This window comes from Falco naumanni, chromosome 8 (genome assembly GCF_017639655.2).
Source record: "Falco naumanni isolate bFalNau1 chromosome 8, bFalNau1.pat, whole genome shotgun sequence".
NCBI classification, from domain to species: domain Eukaryota; kingdom Metazoa; phylum Chordata; class Aves; order Falconiformes; family Falconidae; genus Falco; species Falco naumanni.
The window spans coordinates 26,346,544-26,359,482 of NC_054061.1; the positions used below are offsets into that span (position 1 = coordinate 26,346,544).

A 12,939-nucleotide genomic window follows, 5' to 3' on the forward strand; every position below is an offset into this window, starting at 1 on the left:
AGGAAGTGCCTATTTTTATGCCATTAGTATGCAAATGAGCGAGAAGTAGAAAAATATTCTAAAGGAACTGTTACAATATCTGTCCACAGATTACTGGCCAATTAGAACATGGGATTAGGGCTGTGGGACCCCAAAAGAGTATGGCCAAAGTCTTTCTGCTTGGGTGCCTCAAGTGTAATTTCAATGGGAACTGTATATACACGGTCCTTTTCCTCAAAAAAAAAAAAAAAGGAAAAAAAAAGTTCAAGCCTAAATTGCCTGCTTACAAATGAGCACTTCTACACTTGAAAAATGAATGCCTTCACTTCCTTGCCTCAATTTTTCTATCCATAAATTGGGGATAAAACATCCTGTTTGTCTGTGTTCCAGCACATGCTGGGGGCAAATTACTCAGCTGGACTGAAGGTCTCCTCATCTCTCACCCTGTCTGACAACGTCTGAAAGACAAAATCTTACATTTATAAAATTATTTATAATGTGGGCAACAAATATTAAAAGATTTTCAGGTCTTGCCACTTTTGCCTACGTAAAAAACAGGAAGAACTGCCTGCCTTGTGACATTTTGGTATTTCCATAGCTTGATAGTATCAGGAGTTCAGAGGTGCAGGAGAGTGGAAAACTATTGGAAAACAACTTTACTAGGCTTTTTGAACCTAGAAAATTGTGAAACAAAACACTGCATTATCCTAAGGGGATTTCTCATGCAAATCAGCCTTCTCGTCACTCTTTCATAATCACTGATTAGCCAGAGTAGGAAAAAATACATAATTCCTCAAGTTACTGGTCTTTATGCTTGTCACAGCTGTAGTCTTTGGAAATTTTGCTTTATCACTCCATTAGATATTACTCATATTGACTTCCCATTAAAAAAAAAAAAAAAGAAAAGCCAACAGTTTACACACCAAAGATAACACCATGCTAAATTGAGTCAGCGTTACAAACATGTCTCCTCTGAGAAGTTTTGCTGGAGAAGTTTGTTGCTTGCCGGGGCCGAGGAGGGTTCACAGAGCGGGCTGACACCCGCACTGCCCGGCCTTCCCCAGCGGCCGCGCCGCCTGGCAGGGGCCGGTGTAGCAGGGAAACACAACTGAGAAGCGCTCTGACTTTCCAGCTTCTCTGAGGAAAAACACCTTTGTGGTTTTTCTTTTCCTTAGTGCACCTGGTGTAGGATTCCATGTTACTTATTCCGCCCACCCATCCCCACTCCCCAGGCTCTTTGGGCTGGCCTGTTCTGCGGTTGCCACAGCAAACGGTTCGTTTCCCCTTCCAGCGCTCGGTTTTCCTTCTTTTTTTTTTTATTATTTGTTTTTAACGCCCCGGTCCGGCCGCCGGGCCGGGAGGCCTGAGCGGCCCGGCCGACGCTGGGAGCTGCCCCCAGAGCAGGGGCTGCCCGGGCGGGCCGGGCCCCTCGCCCCGCAGGTCTGCCGGGGCAGGCTGGCGCCGGGCTCGGGGGCGAGCGGGCCCGGCCCCGGGCCCCGGGCCGCGGGCGGAGGAAGGAGGGGGCCCGGCTGGCGGCAGGGGGAGGCTGGCTCTGCTGCGCGCCGAGGGGAGGGAGGGGCCGGGACGCCGGCGCGTCGGTGCCGACGGTCTCCAGGCGGGAGTGAGGAGGAGGTGAGCTCCCTCTGGGTGGGGTAAGAAGCGGGGCCGCCCGAGCCAGGCAGGAGGGAGGGAAGGGGTCAGCGCGGAGCGGCGGGGCGGGCGCTCTGCCCGGGGCCGGGCGAGGAGGCCGGGGGCGAGGGCCGGCGGTGGCCGGGGCTACGCGGGAGGAGGAGGGGGGGGTGGGGGGGGGCCGGGCCGCCGAGCCCCGCTCCGTCGGGCGCGGGGGGAGGCGAGGGGAGCCGGCTCGCCGCCGCCGGACGCGGGGCTGCGCGCTCCGCCTGACGTGGCTCCCCGGCACCTGCGGCGCGGGAGGCGCTGTCGGGGACAGCCGGCGCCCCGGCTCGCCCTAAGATGGCCCCGCGGCCCTGGCGGCGGCCTCCGGAGCAGGGCGAGCGGCCTGGCCTCCGCGGCCTTGGGGCCGCCGGCGGCGGGAGGGAGCAGCGGCCCGGCCCGGCTCCGAGGGAAGGAGCCGCTCCCCGGGGAGCGGTGGCGGCGGGGAGCAGCCGCTGCCGGCACGGGGTGCCGCCTCCCCCCGCGGTCCTAACATGGCTGCCCGCCCCTCGGCCCCGTGGAGCCGCTGCCTGGGCCGGCCGATAGTCTCCGGCCCCTTCCTGCGGGCAGCGTCGGAGGACGCGGGGCCCGGTGCGGAGAGCGGCCTGGCTGCCCTGGGCCCGGCGCGGGCAGGGCTGCGGGGGAGCCGCCGGGACAGGCCCTGCTGCCAGGCCTCGGTCAGCCCCCGGGCCTGCCACAGCCCCCAGAGCCTTGAAAATGCGGCTGGGGCGGTTATTTTCTAAAAACAGGGTTTTTTTTTAAATACAAGTTGCGTGGGGCAGGGGCCGCTTTTTGTAAGCAGTTATGTAGGGAGCTGCAAAATCTGAACCCAGTTTCAGTCCAAGTGTCACTACAGCACAATTGAAGGTGGATGTGCTGGTAACACTGTCGGGAAGGATTGTAACCTTTGTAGTGGTGTAGTGTCATGCTTTACAAAACAGGAGAACAAAAACATAACTTCAATTTCACAAAAATGAGTGGAGTTTAGGATTTTGTTTGTATTATTTTAAGCTAAACACCTTTTGACTGAACGCATAGTAGTGGAGGACCTGCTTAAATACACTTTGCAAGCAAATCCCAACTTCAGGAAAGTGTCTCAGATGAACGAGCCTTGGCAGGTCTGCACGAATCTTTTAACACATGGCTGTGATGATTGGAGTAGCAGACTGGAGGGAAGAAACCATTTGAGGTGCAAATGCATGCACTTTTTTTAAGAAGCAGGGGAAAGAGGTTGAACCTTACTTTATGGTAGGATTTTCTGGTTGATGAGAAGTGCGTGCACGTTACTGTGTTTCGGAGTTTAGCCCAATAGTCAAGTAAAGATGAGTAGTGGATTTTAGTGTGCCTTATAACAGTGGTTTGGCATAATTAAATAGAGCTATTTTATTGGACTCTATTAACCTGGTTAACCTTAAATCTTAACCATGACAGGGTTTTCATGTAAGGAACCTCTATACAAAGTACAATATTGAATTTTAATTGGCACTTTCAAGACCTAATGTAGAGTGTATTCTTGCTTCATATCTTTTTTTTTTTTCCCCCTTTTCCTCCTTGGAGGTCCAGCCATAGTAAAATATATTGGAAGAATACTTTCTGTCATAAGTTTAAATGCTATGAATGCAGATCACATAAATCAATTAAGGGCAGGATTTTTTAATACAGTGCTGGGTTTTTTGGATCTGTATGCCCACCACATGTAAAAAGATGGGGATCATTCTCAGTATTGCAATACCTTTGTCTTCCCAAACTTGCTGAACAATTTCCCAATTTAACTATTAGTTGGCCAATTGACAGTGATGGTAGAACCTGGGAAGCAAAACCACTGTCCAGCTCAAGGTGCTGGTGCTTTTCAAATAGTGGACAAAATTCCTTTTCCCCCGCAATAAATGCGCAGTTTGAATTCTTGTGCAGTAACGCAGTTACAACTACTGCCATTTGTTGCTCTTGGAGTATTGCAGTAAAGCCCTGTGAAGGCAAGTACAGCACATAGTGGATGGGTCTTGTCCCACAGTTTAGCCTGAATGAAGGTGTTTGGCACACGAGTCGCTAATATGATACCAGCATACATCTGAATTTCATTGTTTAGGGATTTGCCATGAGTTACAAACACCTGTTAAATAACCCTTGTGCATCTCTCTCCTGCGTTAGGATCAGTACCATGTGCAACTGGCACTGTTGCAGAAGTCATGCCCGTAGCTTCCAAAGTGCCTGTGTTACAGCTGAAATGTGTCACTTGTGCTGCTAAGTCACTTAGATTCTAATGTAAAAGTTATACAACTTCCTTAATGTTGTTTTAAAACTAAAATACAGACATATTTTAAAGACCCGTTTGGCTGGAGGCCCATTTTAGAGTGGCCGGTAAAAGTAATAAACTATCCTCAAACATTTCTGCTCAATAAAATTTGAGAATATGAAAACAAAAAGTTCCTAGTTGGTTTTTTATAAATGCCTTCTACACCCTACAACTAGTGTTTGACATTGCCCATAGCTCAAAGAAGAGCCACGTGCCTTGAGCGTTTCAGGCCTCTAACCGAATTTACAGCTTGGACTTCTGTTATTTTCTGTTTTGATCAGAGCAGTGAAGGTTTATGGTCTCTGACCAATAACCTGCACTGGTGAAAGTGTCTAGATAGACATTTTTATCATCAAAACAGCACTTTATCAGTGTATGTACTTTCATTCAGGGCTCCTGGAACAAACTGCTTGGGCAAAAGCTGAATGGCTGTGGTAAGCTAGGATCGCACCAAGTGCTTCCTCGTGTAGAGAAGGCCAGTAGTTTCAGAAGCATTTGTTGTACCTAAATTCCTTACTGTTTGTGTGGCCAGCTGGAATCTAGCTTAGAAAAAAGAAATAAAATATACATGCTGCATTGTTTGGCTTCACAAGATCAGAATATGTTTATACGATGCAGTCCTATGTAGTTCAGATTAGGAGGGCCGTTGACATAAGGCATTCCTTCTGCACTGCTGCTGAGCAAATACTGAGTGTGGAATATTATCTTGTATTAGTTGTTTCAGCTGCAAAGAGGAAGTCTTGTCCAGAGACTTGAGATCTTTCCTGGTTAAATAACTGAGTTAAAGAACTGCTGTTTCTATATAAATTGCATCCTAAACTATGTGCTCAGAAGAAACAGATATAACCTATATGTTGCTGTGTGAAGAGAATTGTACTCTGTTGTAAGGAAACATGCTGAAAATATATTTTAAGGTTTTATTTTTTATTACTTATTATTATTTATATCAATATCACTAAAAATAATAATGGGACCTTAATGCTGACTGCTCTATTTGAGGGCTTCTGTGTGCTACTGCTTGAGACATAAAGTGTTGTATAGTGTCAGTAGTAACAAAACTAAGGTGAATGATTTACTATCTTGAACAGAGTGAGTATCTCATTGTCTGGGACTAGTTGTATAACTTGCTAATACTGCTAATTTAAAAAAAAATACAAAAGTGGAGAACAAACTCTAAAAATATATATGCAAGGCTGTTAGGAACCCATGCAGCAGACATTTGAGAAATACTTTGGCTACCATGGATTATTTTTTTTCCCCATTCATATGTGAGAGATGTTCTCTACCAAGTTTGTAAAGCAGTAGAATCATCTTAATCTTTGGTGGCAGAATCGTTAACAAGGGGCTCTAGAGAGCCTGCCTTCCTCTGCCCCCAGCCATCAGTAAGTGGTGCAGTTAGCAGTGGTGAAGCAGTGCCCTGGTACTGTAAGGACACATACCCCAGTGTGAATTTCATTTCCAAATAGATATATATCAAAGTATGTCTTGAATGTACACCTTAGCTAGCCATATTGCTGCATGTCAGATGTGAAAGTAAAAATAAATGTGTGAAGCACCAGACAGAGTATGAAATCTAAATCTGAAAACCATGTCTCCAAACAGTCTATTATCCTAAATCCTGGACACCATATATCTGTATATATGGGAGCATATATATATATATGCTTTATTTTTGATCTGCAGTATTTCCTGTAGGCAAGAAATCAAAGATCTTTTCAAGTTATATATGACAATAAGTAGAGGAGCTAATACTTCAGATTGCTGATATTTTGGGTATGAGAAGCTCTTTGATGTCCAAATGAGAACTGGAGGAATGTCTAAAATTAACAATGAATTATGTAAAATTAATGATGAAGTGGCAGGGGGGTTGGAACTAGATGATCATTAAGGTCCCTTCCAACCCAAACCATTCCATGATTCAATGAAATGCAGAACTTGGAGGAAAACAGGCAAGGCAAGGCACTAAGTGTGGTTTGGTTCCCCCCATCTCCCCGAATAATTATTTGTTAAGACACAGAAAGAACACAAACAGTTGAGCCACATAAATCCCAAAGTAAGTTAGTGCTATATATGCAACTTTGATTTAGATGTTTGTGTGTGTATAGGTTTACATATAATCAAACATATGTGTGAAATCTAATATATATGTGATTAGCGGAAGTTTTCTTGTTGGCACTTCAGGTGCAACTGGATTAAATTTGCTTCCTACCTTAAATTTGCTGAATTGTTACAAGAAAATTGTTGAACATATTGTTAGGTTGACAAAAAAAAAAAAAAAAAAAAAAAATTAATCAGTGTTGCATCTGAAAACATCTTTACATATTGTGTCTCTACAACAGTGTGACCAGTGTGGCTTCACTGCCGTTTTCCAGTTTTGTTCCAAGAGTGGTTTTGGGCAGTCAGATGCTGTGTCTGTACAGCAGGTTGTCTGTTAATGATGCTCAGTGGTACAAGTATGATATTGCCATAAATACTGTGGGAAAGTTTTCTTCTTAGATGTACAACAGTGGTCCTTAGAAAGGTTACTGGCAACAGAAAACTTGTGATGATGGTGGTCTTGATAAATAAAACACCATCAAACAAAAATAAAATGTAAGATTTCTTTCATAGTTGTTACTATTAGAAGCTGTCGTCCAGAGCTGGGGAACAACCCATGTCCCTTAAGTTCAGTTGGATTCAGATGTAATATATTGCAGTGTTTTATTCCTTCTCTGGGGTGGAAGACTTAATGAATTGATGTTCCATGATGGGCATTACTTACCGTGGCAGAATTCAGTGGTCAGGTGTGTTGGAATGAAGGATGAAGACCTTGCTGTTGCCATTCAGCCTATTTCTCAATCTGAAAAGACAAAGACAAGCTTCTCCCCGCTTCAGAGAACTGAGGTTTTTGGTTCGTCTTCCTAAAGCCTAATAAAAAGTATCTAATGGAAACAGAACAGTTGTAAAGCCATTATATAGAAGAACTGCCAGAATATCGCAAAGCTTTGTGCATACATGCAAGGTAAATGTTTGGGAATGCTGAAAACTCAGAATGGAGTCAATAGCTACAGCAATGATGGATGTGACTGTAGTGGCAGGATATTTGGGAGAAAGAATAGTGAAGATAGCTCCATTTCTAGGACCAGCTCTTAGAAAAATATTGCCCTCTTCCTGTTCTTTCCAATCAGATTGGTTTGGCGTGGGGGGAAGAAAGCCTCAGAGTTGTGCATTTGTGATATTATTGTGGATTATTTGACTGTGTAGATCTTGATTGTATTTTCTTAGTGGTTTATTTACTAGGTGACACCTCTGTAAATAAAATAGGAATAAAGTCTATGTTGAGTGTAAAAATAAGGTGTTTCTTCTAAGTATCTTCCCTGGTGCATATAATTAAACAACTGCTTTCGCAGAAGCACCATAATTTCCATCATTTCAATTAAGATTTTGTTTTTTAAGTACGGATCCTCATTTCATCTGATGCTCAGCATCATATTTCCTGTATATCTTTCTTGCTTTGATATTTAATCTACATACAGACATTCCAGAAAACAAAAATTAAACTAGTAGTTGAACATATTGCATTTTTTTGTATTCAGGTTCCCTTCAAAGTTTACACAATATGCTGTGAGATGACTTTGCAGAATAAGTAGTCCAGCAGTATTTTGTGGTTTCCCAGTTGAAAGTTTTACCATTCACCTTGCATGTCTACTAGATTGCAGATTAATACAGTAAATTTCTGAGTATGTTGCATGTGGTTTGAGATAAATTTGAGTTCTCCAAATAAACAATAATCTTGTTGGCTTTAGAAAATAATTGCTTGTCCTGATCTTGCTTTAAGAAAACTTTGACAAGAAATACGCTTTTGTTATCATGAAGTCAGTTTTCTTTTTTGTTGGGATTTAAATGTAGAGGCAGGATTTATGGAAATGACTGTAGGGTGGTGCTGTCCTAATTAGTCATTATTTCTGGCGAGGCATAAAAAATTGGGCGTTCTTGTGCCTAAAACTAATAGCATGCTTTGTATTTAATCTGTAGGTCTTTTGTAAAACAAATGGTAGTGCTAATAAGTGCAACATATACACATTTAAAGTTCTTATAATATTATTCAGCATGCCGTTCTAGGCAGTTTTTAGTTAATAGCCTACTTTTTAAAAATTTAACCATCTCTCCCTAAAAAAATGTAGTTTTATATATATCTTTTAAAAAGCAGTATTTTTTTTTAAAAAAGAATAGTAGTAGCTGACCAGGAACTTGCGGTGGCAATTTTGGAATTTAGTAGGGCTTTTCTACTAGTGTCTATTCAAGGATTAAAGAGAAAACACTGCGGTGCTTTATAAAAGTACTAATACCTATTACAAGTTTTTGCGAAGAGTTTTAGGATTATCTGTGTGATATGTTCACTGTTGGGCTGAGTGATGTCTTTTACGTGTGTGTGTGTGTTTTTTTTTTTTTTTTTTTTTTTTTTTTTTTTTTGTTTTTTTTTTTTGTTTTTTTTTTTTGGTGTGTTGACCTTGTTGAGATGAATTGCCAGTAATTGGTATTTCACCCAGAAGCGACCCAGGTGACTTATGGAATTCCACCACCTTCAGCAGCCCCGTGCATGTGGAATGTCTTTCCTAATCAGGCTTAAAAGGGGGGCATTCAGCACGGTAATGATTGAAAACCTGCTTCAAAAAAAAAGTAATCAGCAGGGGCATGTGACATGAATGCTCCACCATGCCTTTGCCCTCTCATTGTTAGACCACAGCTTATGCTGCTCATGGACAGCCGTAATGGCCACAGGACACTGCTAAAGCAGAAAGCTACTTTGCATGCTCCTCTTTATGAATCTATTTCATGATTAAACTTCTAAAAGTCACAACCCCCAACACATAACTGCAGTTTCATGGTAGCTGTGACGTTATTTTACTATTCATGCTGTGAATTTCATTCTATAGTAAAATGAATATTATATTGAGCTTTTAAGTTGGTTGTCAGTGCAGAATAGGGAAGCTACACTTGGAGCATCTGTATGCAATCTTGGTGACAAGTAGGACCCTCTGGAAAGCTGTTACTGTTGGGGCAGAACTAATCATTCCATGTGAAATTATATAAGGAGAATTAGCTCTGACTCTACCTCATTTCCTTTCATACTGCTGTGAAAATAAGCTTAGAAACGCCAAACCTTCCCTCCTTATTTCTCTAAGTACTTTATTAAATACTACTTTTTATTAAGGCTTATTTATTGTAGGTGCTGGAAACAAAAAATAGCTACCTGTGTTTCTAGGTACTAATGGGATTTGTATCCTTGCCTAATTTGGCAGTTTTGATTTCCTTCTCGGGACTGGATTCCTGGGATCAGTTGCCGTTGCCTTCTCTGTACTTTGACTTTATTTCCCTGGTGAATCATTCAGAGTACTTCATATTTAAGGTAGCGTGCTTGATGTGATAGAAATTGTCAATCACAGACTGCCTTGGCTATTTAGAAAAAAGAGATATCAAAAGCCTGCTTGGAGCTCTAAGGAGCAGTCAAGTCACCTGCTGATTTGCCTGGCAGGAGCCTAAACTTGTACAGCCTTTAGGTTTAGAAAAGAAAACGCAGATCTCTGGAGGTCATCCACTCTACGTGAAGGCCCTGTACTGTATGTGTGAGCATGTAGTGTTCATTGTAGAGCCAGATAAATATGTATACGCACTTCTTGACATGTTCATCGTAACAGGTCTTAAAAACAATCAGTGAGGATTTGTGTAACCCCTCCATAACCTAATCCGTTGTTAACTATCCCTAGAGGTAGCATATTTCCTCTAATACTATTCTAATTTTTTTCCTAACCTGTTAAGCTTCTTGGTTTTGTTTGATTTGTTGTTGTTGGGTTCCCCTCCCCCCCCCCCCCCCCCCCGTGGATACTGCATGAGTGGGACATGATCATTTTTAACTTGCTGTTAACCTATCTTGAAGCCTATGCCTTTCTTTAGTTATCTTTTTTTTTTTCCTGTACCCTGCAAGCCTGGTTCCCTAACTTTCCCTGGTTGCTTAGGTTTTTTTCTGAGTATTTCTCAGTTACATCTATGTATCCAGACCTGGACATAATGCACAACCTTAGTCAGTATCGATGATGAGCAGGATAAATCTTGCCATCTTTTGCATATGGTGCTCCTGTTAATACAGATGTGAATTAGTCTTTCACTTTTTGCATTCAATTAAGTGTTAAACCCCCAGTTTCAGTTCTGATGTTGAGCATTAGTCCTACTTTTTTCAATTCTAAGTCTGCTTCCCAGAATGCTTGCAGCCCTTCCCAGGTAACTACAGAATTTTGCGATTGTTGTTCACCATCTAAGTAATAAACTAAAACATTCACTAATCCTGTCCTGAAAATGCTCTCTGTTATGGTGTGAGGGCCAAGAGGGAGAAAATTATTGTAGTCAGTCCTGCAACCTGTACTGTGTCGCAGACCTGACCTTTGGAGATGGAGTTGTGGAATTGGCTGCGTTGTGTTCCGACCGCTTCATCATCCTTGGGGCCATTTGCTGGCCCTGGTTGGTTATGCCCGTGTCCGTCTTGTACTGGGGAGCCTGGAACTGGATGAATTAATTCAGACATCTTGTAGCTATAAGTGCTTAGGGAGGGAATCTTCAGTGAGATAAAAGAAAATGAAACACCTGGAGAATATTCATGTGGATCTGCACAGCTGAGTCGGCTCAGTTCCTTGGAGTGGTGTGTACAAAAAAAAAAAAAAAAATCACCTACAATTAACTGGGTAAATACACATGTGCACACTTCTGTGTCTGAGTAGCTTGGGGTGCCTCCATACACAAATGGTCATCCTTCATGGCTTCTAGGTCAGCACTTAAAAAAAAAATCTTCGATCAAAGCAATCTCAATATTTGAAGTAAGTATTATTTTGTGACTCTTGTAGACAAGGGAGGAGGGGAAGACAATATTTCTACTTCAAAACCTTTTATTTCACTCTGTTTTCTTGGAACATAATCTGCAGGTGCTTTTCTTTCATGTTAGTGTTTTAGTACACCTGATGTCATCAGAAACACTTTATTTTATCCTCTACTGGCATTTCCAAAAATGCAGCAACTAGGGGATGCTGCTAGGATCGTGGCTTATGGTTAAGGCAGATGTGATTGCAACATCTGTGCCTAGAAAAGCTGCAGTCTGATCTGCCTTCTGTCTTCAGGATTTCTGGGCCTCCAGAAGCAGAAGTCGTGCAGATAAGACATGTCCTTTGAGGTTTTGAAATGCTTCTGCTTATATTGTAAAGCTCTTCCTTATTAGGCCCACAGGAAGCACATCTCCTACAGTGTGGCCAAATTGGCGTTGTTATTAAATACTTCTTCTCAGACTCTCCAGTGGTAACTCTTCTCTGTGGTGGTGTTACTTGGGAAAAGGAGCCTCTATTGTTGTCTCTAGCTGAGTATGTGGCCTCAAAACGTAACTCTGCATGATAATTTGTAACTTGGAAGCTGTGATGGGATCCAAAGAACCATTAAAAGGCTTTTTACCTTTTTCCTTAAATTGGACTCTTCAGTGCTACAGCTTGCAACTTCTAACTTGGAACCTTCATTAGAACTCAATCTAGAATAATAGGAAGAAAACCCCCAAAGCCTTGGCATCAGACACATGAAAATTAGTTTTCTTCAATGGTTCTCCCCTTTTGCAACTGTGTTCTTGCAAAATGGGTCTTTGCCCTTGGTTTATTCTCAGTGCAGCACCCGCGTTGGTTTCTGGGTGGCACACAATTTGCATATTCCTCTCCAGATTATTGAGAAAACCCTGCCCTTTTCCATCATTTCTGAGCAGCTTGTATGTCTACTTTCTGATCTCAGGACTCTCCTGCTTATGTTGGAGCTCCCTGCTTGCTGTGTTTCGCCTCTGCTGTTGTGTCCTGCTCTCAAAGGCTGTGCCAGGTGAGATGTACTTGCTTTTCTTTACCCTTTCAGGAGAGCTCTTTTGACCCGTCGTGCAGCCTGTGGGAAGGGGCGAGCCGGTAGCCTTCCTGTGCTCCAGCTATAAGCTTTTTGAAAGGACTTCACTTAACGCAGTGCACAGCAGGCAAACCAGGTATGCTCTGTGGCACATCAACAGAAAATGCATACTTCAGAAATGGAAAGATATATTGCTGTAAGTTCATGAATACAGGCTGTTTCTTCTGCAGAACCTAAGTAATATATTAAAAGAGGAACTGGATGAAACATGAATACAACTTCCAAATGAGAAAAGCAGGTGGTTTACATTATTTCCTTCATGCTTAGGCTTTATGTTGGTGTCATCATAACAGCGCATGAGAGATGAATATGCTTTTCTCTGTGATGTTTAAAATTTGATTACCTGAATATTTGTGTTGTTCAGTACTTTGAAATATTTGAAGGGTTTTATTTTTAACTGGATTGTACATGGAGTAATTTTGGAAGTTGAACAGTATATTTCATTGCAGACTACCCTAAAGTAAGTTCCTAATCGTTTGGATGTATAAATACTGTATTTAAAAATGTAAACTCTGAAAAGGTAGCTACTAAATTCTGTCAAGATGCAAACTCTGTTCTGTTTTTGGCATTAACTATGCAAGCTTGAAAATCTCGGTTTCATTTTAAAGGTAGGGCTTTTTATTTGTAAGTAGCCGTTGAAATAAATTACCAGTACAAGGAAACATTCTACTAATAAACGAGGGATGCCTGGAGTTGGCTCTACTAAGCGAGACAATTTAATTCATCCATCATCAGGGATGATGTTTCTTAGCAACGCAAAGTATTTTCACCCGGGACACTTTCATGAACTTTCACACTTTTCTTCAAATACAGCCTCGGTAGTGTTTTATATGACCTGAAGTTTGTCCATTTGTCCTGAAGCTCCCAATACTTTTCCATTCCCTCCGATGATCAAATGATCTGATATATGTTTTTTCAGCTTAATAATACGCAAGTTGACTAGGGAATCATTTCACATGTTAGATTTTCCAAAGGGTTCTGGGAAATTATTTGTTGCTCTGTATAGCAAAGCTAAGTTATTGAAAATGTGTTACAGTTTCATA

The 12,939-nt window shown here is 42.3% G+C and overlaps 1 protein-coding gene across 11 annotated transcripts in view; it reads left to right on the top strand.

Annotated features, from left to right (window-relative positions):
• The first annotated feature begins 1,550 nt into the window (after window positions 1-1,550).
• The window catches only part of GTDC1 (glycosyltransferase like domain containing 1), a 184,418-nt gene continuing 173,029 nt past the window's right edge, over window positions 1,551-12,939 (top strand). For 8 of the 11 annotated variants that reach the window (XR_005829238.1, XR_005829239.1, XM_040603000.1 and 5 more), the window contains exons 1-2: window positions 1,551-1,611; window positions 11,852-11,972. The gene's annotated coding sequence lies outside the window, so the exon portion shown is untranslated. Of the gene's footprint in view, window positions 1,632-11,737; window positions 11,819-11,851; window positions 11,973-12,939 lie in introns of all 11 variants that reach the window. The other 3 variants (XM_040602995.1, XM_040602997.1, XM_040602996.1) reach the window with 3 other exon arrangements.